Source organism: Miniopterus natalensis, chromosome 16, assembly GCF_054644295.1.
Source record: "Miniopterus natalensis isolate mMinNat1 chromosome 16, mMinNat1.hap1, whole genome shotgun sequence".
NCBI classification, from domain to species: domain Eukaryota; kingdom Metazoa; phylum Chordata; class Mammalia; order Chiroptera; family Miniopteridae; genus Miniopterus; species Miniopterus natalensis.
The window spans coordinates 15,646,138-15,665,410 of NC_142096.1; positions in this window are offsets into that span (position 1 = coordinate 15,646,138).

A 19,273-nucleotide genomic window follows, 5' to 3' on the forward strand; every position below is an offset into this window, starting at 1 on the left:
TCTTCATTCTTGCATGTACAGTGCTGTTCTTACCTGAATCAGAAGTCAAGAGGAGTGTGTTAGAGTTTTCACTTAGAACTGTGAATATATTATCTGGCTCTCTAGGGCTATCTCGACATTCTAGCTAAATTGCTGACCATGGCAGAGCTCTCTCAGGAGAGAATGTGGCTGTTTAACAACCCAAGATTATCAGTGCCCAGAACAAGGAAAACTCAATGGCTATGCATATTTACAGTTGCTTAACACAGCGCACACAATAGGGGCTTCCGGGCTCCAGCTCCCAGCCGCGTGAAGCAGGAGCAGAAGCATACATCCCCCTTCAGCCATGCATGGTCAAGCACAAGCTGAAGTACCCTCTTCTTACTCCTTGGAAGTAGCTTCTGTTCACATCAATGACACCGTGCATGCCTTTGGATGTTGTCAACCTCTTAATGCGAAAGAAAGCAAGTCCAGAAACAAAGCATGCATTGGTGTGCCTGGCAAGTCTGGCGGGGTCAGACAATGGGAGGGTTCTGCAAGGGCTGAGGCCATCCCTTGCCTGAAGAACAGAGACTGCCTCTCATTTGCCTGCTGGAGTCTCCCCGCCCCTAACCCCTGCCACCCCAAAGGGAATTCTACTGCAAAACAAAAACAGTGCTCGCTCAGCGTCTTGGTAAATGCTCTCCTTTCTTGGTGCAGCGTTTCTTTACGGTTAATGTCTAGTCTCTGGACTAAGTTCAAGTCCAGCTTCCTTTTTAAGAATGTGTGCTGATTGGGAGCTAGAGTGCAAGGTTAATCCCCTTTGGTCCCCTTTGCCTTTCGTTCCCTTAACCACCAACGGACTTTCCCTCTTTCTTTCCTTCCCCATTTTGACTTAAAATCTGTTATTCCTCCTTATCAGCTTCTAGCAGCCCCCTCCAGCTCTTACTGAAGGCTGACCTCTATCTCTGGAATGCTGGCTGGGATGGATGGGGCAAGTGTAAACATGAGTGTGGGTGCGAAACTGTAACTGAAGGAGCGCAGAGGAATTCATGTGGGGAGGCTGTATCTGCTGGCGAGTCCACGAAGATGGACCCACAGGAAATAGAGCCCTGGGCCAGCACCCAAGCAGCGGAAAGACGACGCATTGCTGTTGTAGGATCTGAAATAGGAGATGGAGCCCGAAGTCATAATCTACACAAGGCAAAAAATACATTAGAGTAAGACTGCTCCAACCACCTGAGCCACAGTGGCCAGGGCCAGAGTGATTTTTTGGTTGCAAATGACAAAAAACCCCAGCTTGAACTAACTTTAGGGGGAGGAGAAGACTATATTGCTTGATTTGACCACACTGCAATAATTATACAATTTATCACCCACCTGGAATACTTCTGAGCCTGAAAGAGGGAGCTGTTAATGATGAAGCTGGGACAGCAGGTGGGACTGCCTTAGGCAAGCTGGGATGTCTGCTCATCCCAGTGTTAGGAAATCAGGATGCATTTTCTCTACAATCTCCTTCTTTTGTGTGGGCTTTCTTCCCATAAGCTTAGGGAGCAGGGAAGGGACACAGCTGCCAGAAGGTTCAGGCTCAATTCTTACAACTCAAGAATTAGACAGGAAAGGACACTCTTCCACCCACAGGGAACTTTCCTGCCCCAGAATCCCAAGTAGTCTGGGCTCTGTCACATGACCATCCCTGACGGGATCTTTGTGAACAAAGCAATGAGTCCTGCCATTGGTTTATCTTGGGTCATATGCCCTTCCTGTGTTGAGGACATAGGAACACTACGAACCAATAGTCGCAATAGTTTAAAGCAGCATTTCCCCAAAGAGAAGAGCTATTCTGGGAGACAAAACCATACATACCCACGGCAACAGCCTTTTATGGAGCGCCTGCTGCCAATTCCGCTGCAGTATGGAAACATAAAACACAGGAGTCAGATGCTGGGAAGTGGGTTAAACCATGAACTCTGAAACCCTGGAAACCCTGTGCAATCCGCTTTAACAGACTGGATTGCTCCATCCCTTTATAGTGTAGTGTCTATTAGTCCATTAGAGACATGGGAAGCCCAGGGCTCAGTGTTCCTATAGCCTCTAGCACTTCACAAATAAGTGAACTTACCCCAAAAGGCCATTGGTAGAGTCATGAGGGCACTGGAGTGTGAAATGGGGACTGAGGGGACAGAAAGGGAAGTGAAGACTCTATAGCAAAGGGTCGCCAGAGAGGATGCTGGAGGGGGACTTTCCTTCCATCCCAGCTTGGCCAGGCTCCTAGTTCTGCCGCCTCCGGCTCCTGTTTCAGCCCTGTTGTTGGAAAGCACAACATTTACGAAGAAACTTGGAAGAGACAGACACTACCTTCTGCCGGCCTGGGATGACCCTCTCCACGTGGTAAAACTCTTGGTGGCTAAGGCCCACCGGCAGTCTGCTTATCCCCAGCCCAGCCCTTCCCCAGGAGAAAAGAAGGTGGATAAATGTGTGGAGAGCTGACTGGGTGACTGTGGGCTCCCACCCAAAGAAGCCACTCAGCCCAGCAGCGCTTTGGAGAGTGGGGGCCCAGCAGTGCTCTGGAGAGGGGGGGCCCAGCAGAAGGCGATTTCGAAATGCGCCCCTTGCCACTACAGGGAACATAGTGTTTACTGCAGAGAGCTCTAACCTCAGAGTCATCTGTGCCTCTCAGAAAACGGCAGCCTTAACTCTAATAAATAACAACCAGCTCAGCCCAAGCCCTGCTGGAGCAGATAGGGCTGTCCTGGCCACTGCTGCGCGGCAGGAATGCCTGTAAGCCCTCCCTGCAGAAACAGCCAGCAGGGCCGAACACCCTGAAGCTCTGGGCACTCCTCGGAGCTCCACCTTACAAATGGGAGACTCCGCAACGGGCTATTAATAGGTACATTCTCTGGCGCTGGGCTGTAAATCTGGGCAAGTCACAGGAAATACTTTGTGGGACTAAACGGTCTGTGAATAAACAAGTATTCACATCTGGTTCAGGATAAGTAGCTAATGAACTATGTCAGAGCCCACCTTGGCCCAGGGTTCAGGGCGATGAAACTAATGACTAGGAGCTAATCCAGTCATTTCACACTGGGCGGTGGTCGGTGTACATAGTGCCTGTCTCATTTCATTCATTTGCTCTTTCAAATTTTTCCTCTTTCATTGCTCAGGACAGACTATTTCTTTTTTAACTTTTAATTCCAGTGTGTGGTGGCTGCTGTGCTTGCTCTCATTTGCATGGCTGCTGGAAGTGCTGTGGCCCGTAGCTCCCAGCGGAGCCTCTGCCCAGCACAAGCCCTCCGCCAGAGAGCTGCCCAGCGCCGTTCGCAATGGCCAGGGTCTGCAGACAGCCAGCGGCCTTCAGTAAGTGAATGGATCCAGGAACTGTGGCATGTACATAAAATGGAAACTCACTCAGCCTTTAAAAAAGGAGCCAGTTCTGCCACTTGCCACGAGATAGAAGAAACCGGCACGCGTTACGCTAAGTAATAAGCCCAACGGACACAGCTACTCCTTGGCATCACTCATATGTGGAACCTAAATACACACCAAGTCAACTCATAGAAACAGGAAATAGAAAAGCGTTAAAATAAATGGTGTCTACTCTTTTGTCTCTGTCTCTGTTGCTAACATTTTGTGGGATTCATTCACGTTGTCACATGGGGTTGTGCCCCATCGTTGCCACTGCTGTATAGTATTCCATTGTGAAAACAGGACACAGTTTATTTTTCTGCTCTGGTTGATGGGTGGTTCCAGTTTAAGGACACTGCAATGAACATTCTAGAGTATGTTTTTTGATGGGCTTAAGCACTCATGACCGTAGGGAACGGCATAGATTTAGTTTTAGAAGATACTGCCCAACAGTATTTCAAAGTGGTTGTACCAAATTATATTGCCACGTGCGGCGCATGAGCACTCAGGCCAACACTGGATGTTCACTCTTTGCCACTGTGGTGAGCATGTGCTGATAGTAATTTGTGGTTTTAATTTCTATTTCCCTGGAGGCCAAGACAGCTGAGCACATTTTCAAGTGTTTATTGGCCATTTGGATATTCTCCTATGAGAATGTCTGTTCAAGTCTTCGCCCATTTTCTGTTGGGTTATCCAGAAAATCCTTTCTTTAGTGTTGGGAGACCCTACAGATCACCTTTTGCAGAGAAGGAAAGAGGAATAGTATTTTGTCCAAGGAAAAAGTAAGGGACAGGTGAAGAAAGCATGCAAAGTATGTAGGAGATGATTAGCATGAGCTTCAGAGCTGCTGGAAAAGGGAAGTAGAAACGAGACCCATCATAGGCTCATGGGGTGGGGGTGGGGGGGAGGTAAACTGAGGCGGGGTCGAGGAAACCAGGGACACAGAAGGGGTCCAGCTGTTGGATTCAAGAAAGCCAAAGTGGTGGCTTTGAGGGGGCGCCAGCAAGAGTTGCAAGAATCCACTGAACTATGAGACTCTGCATACAAGAGAAATGTTTTTCTTATTGCCCGAAAAGTAAGGAAAGGCAGTTTCCTGGGTAGCACCCAAAAAGAGGTTACAATGAAACAGAATGGTTGCTGTTAGTCATGTGTATCCAGGCAGAGATCATTAAGCGGATAGCATGGTTTAGAGCAGGACAGAGTGTGCAGTCTTGTTACAGTTCATTCAACCACCACATGTGAGAAGTGACAAGGACAGAGTGACCTAGAACACACAACATCACTGCCCAGGCAGTGGCCTTCCTGGGCAGCAGCCCACAGCCTCACAGGAGGGGAGGGTTGTGGCCCAAGTCAGACCTTCCCTGACTGCAACCTCTTGCTGCCTGTCTACAAAATCAGCCCTCCTCAGGTGCTCAGGAGAAGGCCTCCTTACTGTTTTGCAAGAATAGGCTGTCTTAAGGGCATCTTTCATTTTAGAGATGGGCCAAGGTGGAGAGAGGAGGAACTCTCCACAAACCTAGTCTAGCCTATGGATCCTGCAGGCCCCTTGTGCCTGTTAGTTAGTAGGTAGGGACTGCAGAAAGAGTTACTTTCATTTATTCACTCAGTGATGTTTCTACTGTGCATCTGCTATGGGCGTGGTGGTGGGCACCCTGGAGACACAGCAGGGAACGAGACAGAATATCTTCATGCAGCATTGGTTGTGCTAATGCCATTGCCTTGCATTTTTATGAGGTTTTGTAGTTTTCAAAGCTATTTTCACAATATCGGCCCCAAAGCATAGGTTTATGGTAAAGCACTGGCTTGAAGTCTAATGTGTGTTTGAGTTCTGGTCCTCGCACTGTGACCTCAGATGAATTACTTGAACTTTTTCAGCCTCAGCATCTTCATGTTTAAAACAAGAGCATTGAACTAGATGTTTTCTCAGGGCTTTTCCAGTTCTGATCTTTTTAAATATAAAAAATATATATAAGTTAAAACTGCAATCTATATCCCTATCAAGATTTTAATTATAAAATATTCATTTTGCATCATGACTCAAACCCACACATGATGGAAATACAGGTTTTACAGAGCATATTGAAGTGATCAGATCCAATAGGCTATATTACAGTAATAAATACTCCTCAAATCTTTTTTTAAATGTTTTTATTTATTCTTTTATTATTTTTTTAAATTTATCTTTATTGTTGAAAGTATTACAGATGTCCCCTTTCCCCCCCATTGATCCCCTCCATCCAGCATCTGCCTCCATCTTCCCCCTAAAAAATGTTTTTATTTATTTCAGAGAGAGGAAGAGAGAGGGAGAGAGAGAAACATCAATGATGAGAGAGTCGTTGATCGGCTGCCTCCTGCACGCCCCCGACTGGGGATTGAGCCGCAACCCAGGCATATGCCCCGACTGGGAATTGAACCGTGACCTCCTGGTTCATAGGTCAACGTTCAACCACTGAACGACGCCAGCCAGGCTGTAAACACTCCTCAAATCTTAAAGCAACAGAGATTTTGTTCTGGCTCATGTCATGTTCATCATGAGGTGGCTGGGGATGCTGTTCTACTTTGTTCTCACTCCAGAACTCAGGCTGATGGAGCAGCCTCCAGCTCAAAGGTCACCAGTCTGATTGACAGAGGAAAAGAGAGCATGGCATTTAAAACTTCCACCTGAAGTGCCACAATCTCACTTCTGCTCACATTTCTTTGGCCAACCCAGTTGGCCACATCTAAAAGGGGATGGGGAAATGCAATTTTACCATATGCCTGTGAGAAAGAACCAAAAATATGTGGTGAACAGTGTGAATGACTTTCACAAATACATACTGTGATGGTTAATTTTATGTGTCAACTTGGCTGGGCCACAGTGCCCAGATATTTGGTCAAACATTATTCCAGATGTTTCTGTGAGGGTTTTTTTAAAAATGAGATTTATATTTAAATCAGAGGACTTTGAGTATGGCAGATTGCTCTCCATAATGGGGTGGGCCTCATCTAACCAGATGAAGATCTGAATAGAACAAAAGGCTGACCATCCCCTGAGCAAGAGAGAATTCAGCCAACAGACAGCCTTTGGACTTGAAATGCAACATTGGCTCTTCCTTGGTCTCCAGCCTGCTGGCCCATCCTGCAGACATTAGATTTGCCAGCCTCCAAATGATACGAGCCATTTCCTTAAAATAACTCCCCCCCCTCTCTTTCTCTCTCTCCATATATATGGCCCATTGGTTCTGTTACTCTGGAGGACTCTGACTGATATATACCCCCATACTATATAGAATACGTTCTGATGTTTTTTGTTTTTTTTTTAAGTTCAGTTGAGTTCTATCATACCCTATTCTATTTCATTAAAAAAAAATCCTAGTCACATCCAATCAATCAATTCACCCATTGATTGCAATCATAAACTTAAAAAATGCTCGCTTATATCCAACTGTAAGTGAACTAGTTAATTTTAGCCAATTAGAGATTATTTTACTGGTTTTACATAGAAAATGTTATAGTGTCCATGTTTCTGCTCAAAGAGAAAACAAAACAAAATGTTCCCTGCTGTATTTTAGCATAATTAGCAAGGCCCTCTTCTCATCCAAGGAAGCCACTCAGCACATTCACTGATATGGCAGGAGCAGGTTATTGATCTGGCGGGACAGGTGCAAACCCCCAGTGACTGAAGTGAGCAGATGTCCAGAGTCAGATTTCAATATTTAACAAACAAAGAAAAGCCATCCGTAGGACAATGGATGCTATGGGTTGAATTGTTAGGAAATCCCCAGACTTGAGGAAACAATAATAGAACTTGTGGGGACAGACTGAACCCACACTCTAGAATGAGAATTATTTACACGGAATTATATAGTCAAACTCCATTTACTGTGCAGTCGTATTCTGCCAGAGATACCAATTGCTCCTCACCAAGGAACTGCTGAAAATCATTAGTTTGTGTCAGTCTGTCCCAGCAAAACCTATTGTTGTTTCATATAGTCCTGAGTTAGAGTCTCTAGAAATTATTATAAATAGATATATGGACTGGACAAGCTTTACCTATTTAAAATAGACACATTCAGGTACAGAGTAGGTAAAATCACACTTCGCATGGCCAGTGCCTACAGGCCGTGCCGCCTGCATACTGCACAACTGTACAGGACACATTCACACAAACTTCGAGGAATGGCACCCCCTAGAGTTGTGTCGCATGGTGGCCTTGGCCAGGGAAGCAGTCTCCCATATAGAATGTGCTCTGTAGGGCCTTTTCCGTTTGGATCTACCAGGCAACCCAAACTCTTAGCACAAGGCGATAAACTCAAAAATATTAGTTGATTCTACTTTCATATGAAGAAAATGAGGCTTTGCAAAATGTGGTAGGGACACCACCAATGTGTCACAGCTGAGAGACAAAGCCATCCCAGTGATTTACGCCAGTCCTCTTCTGTCTGCTCCTGTCTGCTCTGAAGACATTTTAATTCTCCTGACTGAAGGGCAAAAGCAACCAACCAAATGACCCAAATAAAAAAAACCCCACAATAAAACAAATGACAATCTTTGAGACCGTGCAATCATTGGAATTCGTAAACTGGGAATATGTGGTTGAACGTAGGTGTCTAAAGGTAGGAGAAATGTCTAAATTCTCAGCATAACAGTTCAGTTTCAGGGAACCTGGGCTGACTTAGGATAAACCCGAGTACAGGAATTAAAAACGGTGTCTCCAAGAGCTCTTCTGCATGTGAAAAACCCCAGGAAGCAAAAAAGGAGTCTAAAATCCTGAAGCTGCGCCCACCCAGCCTGAAGCTTGGGGTTGTCTGCACTTCCAGCTTCCCAGTGGGTCAGAAGACCCCTGAAGACTTGGGTCTGCCTGTTGCCTTGCTGTTTACTGCGGACAAGTCCGAGCCAAGAGCCACATCATTTAAAACACGTGAAAAGTAGCAAGCAATTGTCTGGCCTGTTGAAAAGGTGAGAAACATTGACAAGATTGGAGCTGCCTCCCTTTCACTGAACGCAGCCCTGCAGAGCGGAGAGGTGAAGGTCAGCTGCGAGGAGCATGGAGAAGGGCAGGTCTGCGGCCGGGTGCAAGCTGTGTCTGGATTCTGCGTCTGCAGGAGAGGATTCTGCATGGCCGTCTTTCCTCACTGAGAAGACGGGTGGCAGAAATTCAGGTGGGTCCTGGTCCATGGACACCTTCTGTATTTTGAAGAGAGGATAGCCTAAAATGCCTAGACGACAGACAGGGGGACATTGGAAATGTGTGGAGAGGCAGGGACCGAGACAAGAGTGAGTGGTGGGGCATGGTTAGTGCAGAATGCGTGCTCCACCTAACTCATTAGTTCATATCATTGCTTGTTTTAGAGCAAAATAGAGCAAATTCACTGTGCTAACAAAACAAAACACCTCTGCAGGCCCAGTGCTGCCGGCAGCACACGTTTCTCATCCCTGACTGAGTGTCAGAAGCTGCAAGTGCCGGGCCTCCAAGTCTTCTGAAGGTCACGGTCCTGCCATTCAATGTCCCTTCTGCTTGCCACCTCAGCCTTGCTCATAAGGACAGTCTTGCTCAGGCAGCTTACCCAAGAATATGGAAATAGTTCTTTTTGGAGACAAGGGTAAAGGGAATTATATTAATTCTATCCAGGCATGGCTATTTAGTAGGTTAGGGTTTAGAATCTATACCAGTAAATATCAATTAAGGATGATTTTGTATTAATCAGTGCAATCTGGCTATGAAAATGTATTGATCTCTAGTTATTTAAATTTTCTCTTTTAGCAAGCAGAAGCCATTCTGCCAATAATTGCCATCCCTAACCCTCATCACCTTTCCCCACAAAACCTGAGTTTATTGTATTTTAACAGGGCAAGTACAGTCCATCTACCACCCTGAGCATGCAATAAAACACGATTCAAGAGTGAAATTAAAATGCACAGCTTCCACATTTGCAAACCATCTTTTTTAAACTGTCCCAATCCAAGGCCTCCTTTTTGTTGGAGATTAGCACACAATTAAATTGGGAGCATATTTCTGCTCTGGAAGTTGATTCGTGATTTACTCAAATTGAATCAATCATCTTTAGTAACAGGTGCCAGGCACCTATGCCCTACTCTGTGTCCACAGTAAAGGCAGATTGATCCATGGGTCTTTTGGCAAAGTAAGTGTTCTTGAATCCAGCAAGACCACTTGAGACAGTATGTGGTGAAAAAATCACTCAGCTCACAGCTAGGAAGCATAAGCTGTGGTCCTTGTTTTGCCGCTCGTGACCTCTGCAGTTTAAGGAAGCTTCAAGGAACTCAATAATCATCTCTTTGGGTTTTAGTTGAGATCCGTTCTTTTTAAAAAATGCTTGGTAATGCATTCTTCATTTACAATGTTATGAAATGCTGCCTCCTTGTGGTTTCTCAGGATTCACCTATTTTATAAAATATTTTAAATCCTTAATTTTAAATTGATTAAAATTTATTAAAAATTGTTACTTTAAAAGTTGATCTCTTATGCTCAGCTACCATTAGATCAAATGTTCCTAATACTTTGCATGTAAAAAATCAAGTCCCCTTCTAAAGACCAACACCATTCCATTAAAGTGGCCATCCTTTTCTTTGGAATGCTGAAGCCACTTAGATGAACTCTCCTGTTATAGCCTGTATGTCACTTGGGGACACCTTGTCCTTGGGGAATTGTGCAAAATACAGTCCAAACACGAATTCCAGGGCCTAGAGCACTTAAGGGCTTCAAAGTGGTTCCCAATGTTCAGTTCCTTCAGTGAGACTCAGTGTGAATCAGTTTTTATATAAATGTTTTAATAGAACTATAACATATATAGAAAAAATACACAAATCGTAAGTGTACATCTCAGTAAATTATTAAAAAATAAACCCAATTCTATAACCAAGACTCGAGTCAGGGAAAGGGACATTGTCAAGGCCCCAGAAGTCTCTCTAAGGTCCCCCTTCCTAATCTCTACTCATTTCTTTTTCCCCAAATGTAACCCTTCTCTTGACTTCCAATACCATAGATTCATGAGTTAAAGGTGAGGGAAGGATTTTATGTCCTGACCTGGGTTGTGTAGGGAGATGTCATAGGGATATATTACATATACAAAAATATGTTGAGCTCTATACTTAAGATTTGTGCACTTTGCTACATGCAAATTATATCTCAGTAATTCATTGCAGCTTTTCTAGTTGTTTTTGATGGTAGAGATGGCCCCAAATATTCTTCCTTTTACGTTGTTAACACCTTATATAACCATGGTAAAATTATCAGTGAAGAAATTAAAATCAGTGCAATAACTAGAGATCAATACATTTTCATAGCCAGATTGCACTGATTAATACATTGTTAACTAAAATGCACACTTTATTCAGTTTCATCAGTTTTTCAAGGACTGTCTTTTTCTGTTCCCAGATCCCACATTACATTTAATGATTGTTTTTCCTTCATCTCCCCCAGCCTGTAGCAGTTCAGACTAGAAGCTTTTATCTGAATGAGCTTTTTTTCTTTTCTTTTTAAAATGTGGACAAACAGAGCAAACTTGTCTTTTTTGTATTAATGCTCTAGTATTGGGAAGTATTGGGCAACAGATAATTTTTCTGGAGAAAATAAACCCATGAACATTTAAAAGATAATTTTCAGAAAATAAAATTGCTTGAAATAGCTTATGTAAGTGATGTAGGTAGGGTTTCACCCATAACTGGGTTGTGAAACTATATTGAGTGCGTGAAAACCAGCACCAAAAAAAAAAAAAGACTAGACTAGAAGTGATCTCTTTGCAGAGGGAAAGCGTCTTGCTCTGCGAAGCTGCTCTTCGCAAGTGCGCGTGTGAGGGCGTGAGCGGGGAATCAGGGTGGACACTTTCCTATCGTGGTGAGAAGGTTTTGAAAACACGGGTATGACTGGCGACAGCGTGGCATCTCTAAAAACACATGTTTTTGGAGTGAGAGGCATGGCGGGTCAGGTATTTGCCCCGCTGTAATTTCTGTAAGAACCTAAGTCCAGCCGCTCGTCCACCTGCTGCTCTCCAACCGGAGAGTCTTTGGGCGAGGTTTAGAGAGGCCCCCAAACCTTTCTTTTCGCAAGAAGCCCGGGTCTCTGTAGCGCCGAGCAAACATCCCTGCCCGCAGGCGCCTGTGCGCGGTGAGCTGCCCGCAGCCCCGCCCCCCGCGCCCCCCCCGCCGCCCCCCCGCCGCCCCGCAGCCCCCCCCCTCCCCGCAGCCCCGCAGCCCCCGCCCCGCAGCCTCACCCTCCGCAGGGGCCGCCTGGTCGCGGTGGGTGGAACACGGGTAACCTCCCGAAGAAGCGGGATTCCCTTTCGGCGCTGCCGCCGGTTTCCCAGACTCGCTTCCCGGACGCGGGTCCGGTCCGCCTCTCGCGGTGTCTCCCGGGCCGCTCGCCAAAGACGCGTGGGCTGGAGGCCTGGCTCCCGGCCGGTCTCAGGACGCGGCCCAGACTCCGCTTCCTAAGGTTTCCCGCCCGGCCCCTCCGTTTGCAGCTAGATCCCTCTTCCCTGGTGCTTTAACTGATACCCTTGAAGCAGAGAACACTTTTAAATGCTTTAAAACTCACAAAAGACCTGCACAAAAATATTAAAAAATAGAAATAACCTCAGCAAACATTATAAAAGCGAGGCATACTAATTATAGAGGACATTGGCAATAGAGAGAAACAAAAAGAAGAAAATGTATGTATTATCCCACCCCCTGGCACGGTTTACACCGTGGTACCGAGTCTTCCAGACCTGCTTGATCATATAAGACACAACTTGTTTGTCATGGTGTTAGGGTTATTCTTGTCATTTAAGCTCACCCAGAGCCAGGATAATTCCTTAGGAGGACTCCTGCAAGAGCAATTACTGTATTTCCTGGGTCAAACAGCACACGCATCTTAAAGGTCCTTTTACTTAAAAAAAAAAATTAAAGTTGATATTTAGATAGGGAGAAACATCGATGTGAGAGCACGTGCCCTGACCAGGAATGGAACCGGCAACCTTTCTGTGCACCAGGCGGCACCTAACCAACCAAGCCACGCTCTACACACTCCTAGGCCTTCCTCTCTGCTCTGACCTTCCTGCCTAACCTGGGCAGGTGTCAAGACTCCCAGCGTGACTGCTGTTCTGCTATAATCTATTATACCCCCTTTGGCTGAGGAATTATTTGATAAAAGGCAGCATCTGGTCATTCTCCTGAAGGGTGGCAGAATATACCACCCCAAAATATGCCACCTCGGTATAAGGATTATTTTGAGCTGAAGGCAACTGAGAAAAGAAGCAGATAAAACAAACAAACAAACCTCTCTCCCGCCCCCTATTTGTCTAAAAGCAGGACATAAATTTATAAAAGTGCCCTCACGGCTCTCAGGCTTGCGCGCGCGCGCGCACACACACACACACACACACACACACACACCCATGCACACACATTTTTTTTGGCCCTTTGGGCAAAAGCACTGGGTGTAGGCTTCTGTCTTCTGTAGAGCTATTTGGTTTCTAGGAATGAAAGACTCCCCCAAATGTGGCTGTCAGTGGAAAGGGAGCAGATGAGGGCGGTTCTCCCTCCGTGGAGTCTTCCAGAAGTTTGAGGGTATTTGGAGGAGTTGAAATGACGGAGCTGATGTCTTCCCTGGACGCAGAAACTAAAAGATATAACTCCCAAATGCTTTCCAGCGATGATTCCATTACTTTGTACAAGTGTTTACTGGTTGGAATGATTTCTCCCCCCCACTACCACATTTAAGTAACTCCAGATGAAGAATCTTATAGCTTTCAACTCTTTCAGAGTCTATCTTACTAATGGGTCTTTCTAGAATTGGTTAGAGAAGTATATGGACAGAAATTTAGTATGGAAATCACACCAGGAGCTCTGAGGACACGGTAACAGACCCTTCTCTGGGCAAATGTGCAGGAACATGCCACCCCAACAAGATCAACTATACATAAAAGCAGCTTCTGTAATATGATGAAAAAGTTTGGGAACACAAGAAGAATCTACTTGAGACTCCAGGAACATTCCACTTGCATGCATCATAAAATTAGATAAAAAGGAAAGACTGTGTAAGTCCATCCAAGTCCATTCTTTTTGCTCAGATAGCTCCATAACCTTGGTTAGGACTAACAGTCAGTTAAATTATGAAGTTCAAATGTATAAACTATATTTGTAATTTTTTCAGTTATTTTAAATTTTTTCAATTACAGTTTCCATTCAATATTATTTTATATGAGTTTCAGGTATACAGCATAGTGGTTAGACAATCATATGCTTTGCAAAGTGTTCTCCCCTGATAGTCCCAGTACCCACCTGGCACCATAAATAGTTATTACAATATTGACTACATTCCCTATGCTGTACTTTACATCCCATGACTATTTGGTAACTACCAAACTGTATTTTTCAGTTTCTCCACCTTTTTCATCCAGTCCCCCAACTACCCTCCCCTCTGGCAGCCATCAACCTGTTCTCTGTATCGATGAGTCTATTTCTGTTTTGTTTCTTTATTTAAAGTTACATTCATACTTTTTAAAAGGAACTACTTTCTAAGACCTGCTCCAGAGTTATCAGAATTTCACACCCTCACCAAGAGAATTTTTGCTGCCTCTAGATGTGGTTGGGTTTAAATACTAAGTAAAATCGCTAAAAGCTCTTACAGTGTTATAAAGCAATATAATTGCATCCCAGCAGTAAGTCAAACAGGCGACATCTATTTATTTCGAAGATCAGAGGGATACATTTATTTTGATCATGGATTTGAAACCTCTTAGATGAAAATGCATTTTTGTCCTGTGTTGTAAGAAAAGGTTTTGAAGCTTTGTTCAGTTCTATCATCACAGGTCGTCATAAATTACTTCATTATCTCAAGTGCTGACAGATCAGACCTGGCAGAGAGGCTTGGAATGAGCTGCAGTTTGTTGGCATTTCTCCCCCAGTTCAAGGCCGGTCCCCATGCAGGCTACCTCGAGGCAAGGAAAGCATCTCACCCTTTATGGTCCTGGGTCCTCCTCTGGGTTTTGTGGTGTTTGAGAAATCTAGCAAGTTAATCAAGTAGCAAGTTGAACCCCTTTCTGAAGAGGTTAGTACTTCCTGGGAATCTGCCTACAGAAACCTTTTTCTTATTTAATTTCTTTATGCGTCCGTTTGTTTTTCTGCATGGATGATTCTATGTGCGCTGTCTATAATCACAGGTTTGTGGTGAGGATCATGCGGGATGGTTTATTTCAGGAAGGTTTGAAAACAAAATGGCTATGCCATAAAAATTCTTTTTATCGCTCTCAAAAACAAGACTTTCAGAGAAGGGAAGCAAATTAGAAAGACAGATCTGGATGCTTGAGTCATCCCCCTGGTAGCTAAATCGGACCACATCCCTTGTGTTTGGAACGCCCCTTCTTGTGCAGAGTAAAATCCAAAGCCTTGGCCTACTGGCTTTCCTCGATCTGGACCCAGCCACCTCTCTGAGCTCATCCCTCAACCGTGCCCATCTTGGGCTCTGTCGTTACGCCTCACAGGCCTCCCTGCAGCTTCTCCATCCTTGGAGACTTCCCAGTTTGGGTTCTCTCTGCCCTTCATCCAGTTCGCCTCATAGCTGGCTCCCCGCAGTCTTTCAATCTCTGCTCCAAGGCCCTCTCCTGGGACTCCTCCCTGACCTGCCCATCTCCTAGAGCAGCTTTTGTCCATTTCCACCCTGTCTCCTTTCCAGCACTTACCAATGACATCATGTTAAAAATATATTGGTTTTTGTGTTGTCCATCTCTCCCTCCCCATGAGTAAGCTCCAAGAAGTAGGCACTTCTTCTCTTTACCATGTATCCCCAATACCCAGAATATCACCTGGAAGGTCAGAGGTGATGAATAAGTATTCATTGATTGAATCTATATGTAAATATGTGGACAGCTCCTGAGGCTTCTGTCACCTGCCTTGTTTGTCAGATAGCCACATGTGGGTTTAGGTGGATGACTTAAAACTGATGACAGCCCGTGAGAAGAACTGAGGAGGCATAGCTGATTAATTTCATTCAATTTAATGCAGCAAACATTTACCAAGCCCCTATTATGAACAGGGCCCTTTGGAGTTGATATTAGCACATCTTCTCTGAAGAAGCCTTATAATTGATAGTTTTTACACAGCAAGAGCCAAAGCAGAAAGACTTCTTCAACCACACTTCCTCTTCTGATTCCTGTGGAAGTAAATTTAATTTAAGCAGCTTTTGTTGCATCCCTACTACAAGCAAGGTGCTAGGCTACTGGTCAACCCATTGACGTGCTTCACAATGGCACCAATCTTTCAGGTGTAAATAATGGCAAATCGGGTACTTGGAAAAAAGAATTTGGTATAGCAATACAGCATAAGATTATAGACTTTTGCAGAGCTGTATAACCCGAATACTCCTAGAAGTGCAAATATTAAAGCTACTAGAATTCTATTAGAGTCATGTACTCACTCTGCTCATTAATGTGGGTTTTTGACTAAGACAAGAAAAAGGTGCTTATTACAGACTGGTCAAAAAACGTATTTTCCCTCATTATTGCCTGAACATTGATGGAATATTTATATTTTTTGTGAAAATATTTATATAGTTCATTTCTGGTGTATTTTATCTATATAATTTCAAAGAGAAAATTTCAATGCATGCATACATATTAGGGCCTTGTTATAAAAAATGATGTAATAAAAGAAGTAGAGGATACCAAATAGTACCTGACATGGTTATGTCAGCCAACCGTGAGACCTTGCTAGGTGCCTGACTCTTTTCTAAGGGCTTTAATGGATTAACTAGATTCAGTGGGTGAATTCATTTAATAGTCACAACCTACCCATGAGGTAGGTACTCTTACCACTCCCATTTTAAAAATCAGGAAACAGGCACAAAGAGGTGCAGTAACTTACCCAAGGTTAGTAGTGGTCCCAGAACTCTGTGCAGAATCCATGCTCTTGCCCACGATTATATTACTTCCCAGGAAGCACCCATTCTACCTGGGCAGGTAAGAAAGAAATATGTTAAATACCAACCAGAGTTGACAGCAATAGAAGAGCTCTTTCAACATAATATGTGATTTTTTAATTTTTATTTTATTTGCAAAAATAGTCAATAATTACTGTAAGGGTTCAAAGGAGGGAGAGGCAGGTTCTGCTTGGATGGAATTGATCAAAAGTCAGAATGGTTTCTACATCACAACAACAATGCTAGAAGCAAGAGATAGGTGACAATGCCCTCAAAATTTTGAAGGAAAAAGGCAGAGGGCATTCCAGCTATGGTACAAGAGCAGTGGGCCTAAAGGGAAACCTGCCCCAAGAAGGAAGAATGCTTAAAATTCTTTTACCTGATGTAAGTGACCTTGTGAAACATTGTACTGAGATGTTATTGAACGTGGTAGTTGGAAAGTTGGAAAGATTAGCACAAAGAAAAAAAAAGTGCAAACGATAAAGCAAGGTAATTCATAACTTTTGGAAAAACTAAAAGTAGGGAAAATCATCGTAATACATTATGATGCTTTTTATATGAATAATATTTGTATAACATATGAATGGAAACACTGAACATGGATTTAACCAAAAATTGTGATCTGATAATATGGGGATGGCAGACGAGGGGATGGAAGCCTAAAAAAGCCACATCCTTTTAAACCACAACAGAAAATATACAATGTTTAAAACTGATGCATAAACACATAGAATACATGGGTTTTATTTAGAAATATAGAGATTTGAAAATGTCAGAAGAGACCTGCTAAAAGAGTTAAAAGTGGTTACTTCTGACGAGCAAGACAAATTTTTTAAATAAGCTTTTAGTATTATTTGACTTTTAAAATAACATGTATGAATTACTTTAATAAAATAATCATTTAAGATGTTAAAGTTGACCCTCTGAGTTTTCCCAAAATGTTTGGTATCCAAAAGACTCTCAATAAACCTTCTTTTCATGGTATTATTATTATCATTATTATTGGAAAGAGTCTTGGCTTGTTGTCAGGCGACATTGAATCTAATGATACCTGCCACTGACTCTGGGGATTTGGACAGGGGATTTAATTCACTGGACCCCAGTTTCTTCATTTATAAAGCACATGTATATAACCTCGTAGGCCTGCTCCAGACCTATTATGCTATGAATAGACCCTTTTATGCCACTCGCAGACACTGACAGGGCGCTGTCACACATGCAGAACTTGGCTGCTTTTAACGTCCCGACTTTGATCTGGGCCATGGAGCAGAGAAGACGGGGAATGTCTTCATCACTGATTCCAGAGCATGAAGGGTGACTGTGAGAGGAGGGCACTCCAGCAGCCGCAAAAGACAGAATCAGACAAGAGGATGTTAACCTCTGGAGTGATTCTTACTTTGCAGAGCTGGTGCGTTAAAATAGGGTGATGTACTTGAACTCACTTCGTAAAGTGAAAACCCTGTACGAGCCTAGGAGGTATGGATAGCATTGTTTGGGAAGGGGCCAGTGCACACTAGTGGGAAAAATTCTGGCCTGGGAGTTAAGACGTTTACATTCTTGTGTTGACTGCACTAGTAATGCCCCGGGGAAGCTTGGACAAGCTCTCCCGTGTTCTTAATCTTAGCTTCAGGATGGGTGAAAGCATATTGATTCAGCTGGGGTTCTTCGGTTAACAGGGAAAGAAATCGGATTTGGCAAAAACGGGGTAGCTCAGAGAACTGAGAGAAAATTCCAGGAAGGACAAGATCCAGAGATGTTCTGGAGCTCCGGACAGGGCGGATAATCCAAAGATTGAACAATAAGATGGCACAGGCACAGCCTAACTGGAAGGGATGCGGGGGGGTGGTCACTTGAGCAGGAACCTAGAGGCCCTCCGCTGATACAGGGTGTCTTAGTCTGTTTGGGCTCCTGTAACAAAATTAGCAAAATACCACTGCCTGGGTGGCTTAGTCAAATCTCCTAAGAGATATTATTGGTGCAAAGGGGGAACAGAGTATGAAGGTAGTAGACACTTGCATGGAGGGGGGGAGGCAGAGGAACGGAGAGCTTGCCAAAGTGGTAGCTGTCTGCAGGAATAAACTCTACGTTTCAGGAATTCTGGTCCCTGGGTGTCCGTCTAGGGTGGAAGGGGCGCTTTCCAGTTCCCGCCCTGTCCCGAACTCCCAGTGCGGACGCCAGGTGGCGCTCACACCCTAGTAGCACCGTGTCCGGAGCCGGCGGACTCTCCCCGTCTCCCTCCCAAAAAGCCGCGTCGGCTGCGGGGCCCCAGAGAATTGCGTTCAGTGACGCGCGGCCGCAAAACGGCGCCTGGCTGGGACCCCTCCCCGCGGCCTCAGCCGAGGCCAGCTGGGAAAGGGCCCAGCGGAGGCAGGGCGACCGTGGGGCTGGCGTGGATCTTGTCCACGCTCACCGCAGGACCCGCGCGGGAGTTCAGAGCATGGGCATGAGGGTGCAATCGCCACGCGAATCTGGGAAAGCTGGGCACGACGCACGAGGGTGCCTCTCGAGGGCACCACGCCTGGCCCTTCGCCTCTCTCCATCACCACCCTTTAGCGGTGGAGAAATACCCCTCTTTCCAGTTTTCCGGGCGAGAAATGTTGTCTCACAAAAATGGGTTCTTGAGAAACACTGTTTCTATGCCTCCCTCTCCAACATTTGTGCGCACGTGCCAAGCTCGCCTGTACGTGACGCCACGGGTGTGTGGGGTGGCGGTGGTTGCACGGTTTAAAAATGGGTAACGATGATGACTTCCTGAGGGCGCCCAGGGGTGGCAGGGCAGGGCCAGTCCCTAGAGACGCGGTGCGCGCGGGGCGCTGGTGCGCTTCCAGTGGGACCTGCAGGGATCAGAACCGCCGGGGTGTTGGGTAAGTGCGGCGTCCCTGGCCTCGGCCCCGACCTGTTCATGAGGCTCTCCGTGAGTGGGGACCTGCAGGTTGGGAAGTCCAACCACAGGAAACTGCAGACATTTTTCCTTTAAATCCACAAAAATGTCAATTTCAACACCCCGGGTCATTC